The 3,249-nt window shown below is 35.3% G+C and overlaps 1 pseudogene; it reads right to left on the bottom strand.

Moving 5' to 3' along the window:
• Positions 1–732: 732 nt before the first annotated feature.
• Positions 733–3,014, bottom strand: LOC110223791 (S-phase kinase-associated protein 1 pseudogene; annotated as a pseudogene).
• Positions 3,015–3,249: the final 235 nt, after the last annotated feature.

The following is a 3,249-nucleotide window of genomic DNA, read 5'->3' as shown; positions in this document are numbered from 1 at the left end:
AATAATAACTAGATGAAGTGCTTTATAAATTAGAAAACAAAAAAACTCAGTGTTACTCTACATATGGAATAAAGTACTACACCTGAAGTCAAGAAAAACTGGGTTTAAATCTGACTTCCAACACTTACTAGCTTTGTGATCCTGAACAAATCACTTAATCTTTGCCTGCTTCACTTTCCTCATTTATAAAATGAGGATAATACTGGCACTTACCTCTCAGGGCTGTTATGAGGATAAAATGATGTATTTGTAAAGTGCTTATCAAAATTTGTCTTTATATAAATTAGCTTATTATCATTATTGTTGTTATTTATATAATCATTATTATTATTCAGATAAAAGTAAAAACAATTTTGATTATGTTTATTAAAAAATCATAGAATTAGGCTTGGCCTCAAAAAATACTACACATGCAATAAGAACAATTGGTATTCCTCTAATATAACATATTTGCTGTTGTTGCATTTGTAAATACTAACAATTATAATGGGCTAGCTAGATGGCCTAGTGGATAGAGTATTGGAAGCAGGGTCAGGAAGACCTGAATTTGAATGTGACCTCAGATACTTATTAGCTTTGTGACCGTGGGCAAGTCACTTAACTCTATTTGCCTTAATCCACTAGAAGAAGTTGGACTGAACAACAAAAGTATAAAAATTGATACAATAATATTTGGAATGATGCTTACAATGCTATAGTGTCAGTAGACACACAACTTCACTTGTCTTCACACTACTGCTTGTTTTGGGATTTTTTTGTTTTGTTTTTTGTTTTTGTGGATGGAGGCTTTTTCTTCTATGGAAAGTCATTCTTAGTGTTGAATGTTTCCCAAATCTCTTCTGGAGGCAATCCCTTGATCATATTTGAAACAATTTTGCATGTCACATCAGGCAAATATTTCATGTCTATATAGATTGTAAGCAGAATAAGTTCAAAGAAGGTTCCTGGGTCAATTTTCAAAAATTCTTGGTCCCAAACAGGGATGTAATCTGTCTTCTTCTCTTTGTTCTCCATATCATCAGAAGGATAATGAGGATCAACCTCATGATGCGTATAGCCCTGAATTTCAGTTTTTAATCTCAATGCATTCACATTTTGTAAAAGAATTAGGTCATCATCCCCTTCATCATCTGTTCCCAAATCTTCTCTTATGCTCTTGATAGTTACAGACTATTTTTCAATTTCAACCTCAACTACAAATCTCTCTCCATCATAGCTTTGCAATTTAATTGGCAGTATAGTTCTATATCTTTTGAAACTCTAATAAGCAGGCATGAACCAAGGAGCAAGCAAAGTGAAAGGACAGGCCCTGTGGCAATACAGAGCATCACATTCACTATAAATATGTATCTTTTCTTCTAGTAACAGATATGTTCTGTCCTCTTGTGCCACCAGATCTGACCACTTCATTGCTCTGGTCAAAAAGCTTCTGGGGGCCCTATTACCTCTAAAATAAAATGCAGATTATTCCTCAGTTTGCTATTTATTGATAAATTTTTAAAAAAATATTCTGAACCAAAAAAGCACCAAATAAAATATAAATTTCCATATATATTATAGAATAGAAGGCAAAATAAATAGGAATTCAATCTCTATCATGTAGATATTTTCTTTTCAAATACATAATTTTCAGGAGTGCCCTGCTTGGGTATTATTTCTACCATCCTTCCTAGTATTCTTTTCTAACTTTTTTTAACCTTATCCACAAAATAAGGGCAACTCGGTAGCTCAGATAGAGTGGTGGGCCTGGAATTAGGAAGACTCAATTTCCTGAGTTCAAACCCAACTTCAAACACTTACTATCTATGTGACCGTGGATAAGTCACACAATCTTGTTTGCCTCAGTTCCCTCACCTGTAAAATGGGCTAGAGAGGGAAATAGAAAATCACTTCAATATCTTGGTCAAGAAAACCCCACGTGGGATCACAAAGAGTCAGATACAACTGAAAAATGACACACAACAACAAATCTCTGGAATAGTCTGCAGCCTGTCCTTCAAACTAATTTCAGATTACTCCTTGACCTGCTGACTATTCCTTGAATTCAACATAATTTGTTTCACTTCTTTGCTTTTTCACAAGTTATCCTGCACACCTAAAAAAAAAAATGTTTCTCCACTTCTAGCTCTCACAGTCCTTAACTGCTCTTCAAAGTTCTCAGATCTCAGGTGCTACTAGTCATAGGACACTATTGTGAACTAACTTTAAATTTGACTTCACCTAGCAGGTTCAAGTGTTTTGTTTGTTTGTTTTGTTTTGTTGTTGTTTAGATGAAACTGGCACTCTTGAAGCATGAAGTTCAATTAAAACTACTTTAATAATGGATGTTTAAAACACATAATACAAAAATAAAAAGAAGTATATAAAACACAACTCCCATTCCAGAGTCAGAAATTGAAGGAACAATCCCGAAAGCAATTTGAGGTTAGGAAAATATTTCTGATGACCTTCTCTTCCCCTAGGCAAATCCTTTTTAGTTCAAACCTTCAGGCCTGCAAAGCCCTAGGTGATGCAGAGCCAAGGGGCAGGGCAGAGGATTGGCTGTGACCCCAGAGGTATAATAGCCCCAAGAGCCAGGCCAAGATCTCTTCATATCCTATCCCTTAAAGACAAGGTACCTAACATTTTTTCTGAGGGGCCTGTCATCATTAAAACAAGCTGAAAACAATATCAATAATACTTTTTAAATAGTAGGGAATATCAGGGGCAGTTAATAATAATCTAGAATAAAACAATCATGATGGAACAGCACCAGAAACATTAGTTCCACAGAACGGATGAGATGTCCAACCTTGTCTCTCTCAGGGCTATACTAAATGAATTAAAATAGTCAAGAGGTAACAGTTCTCTCATATACAAGCTATCCTGCAGCTATGTTGGTATCAGGAATCAACCCCTACCAGGATCAAATTTTCTACCTCCTTAGGAACCTGATCAAGAGGATAATTGTTTCCTTTATAAGCTTCTATTGAAGGCCTGCTGTCTTATATGGGAACTTAACTCACCTTCACCATATCCAGTGACTTGAAATCTCCACTAAATAAACCAAATGATTCCTCCTTTCCTATAGGTGAATTCCCAGGTGCCACATTTATAAAAATATAATTTTACTCCACTTTTGTTATTGTAAAGTAAAGCCCCTTCCCAAAGCTGTGTGAGGTTGTCAAACCTCACCAGGAGGGAGATATCTGAACCATTTTAGGAGGAAAATAAATTGGTCTATTATGAGGTATCATACCAGAATTTGTA

Source organism: Phascolarctos cinereus, unplaced genomic scaffold (assembly GCF_003287225.1).
Source record: "Phascolarctos cinereus isolate Bilbo 61053 unplaced genomic scaffold, phaCin_HiC Scaffold_726;HRSCAF=1367, whole genome shotgun sequence".
NCBI lineage: Eukaryota > Metazoa > Chordata > Mammalia > Diprotodontia > Phascolarctidae > Phascolarctos > Phascolarctos cinereus.
The sequence above is the reverse complement of the archived record's forward strand: the minus strand, read 5'-3'. Positions and strand labels throughout refer to the sequence as shown.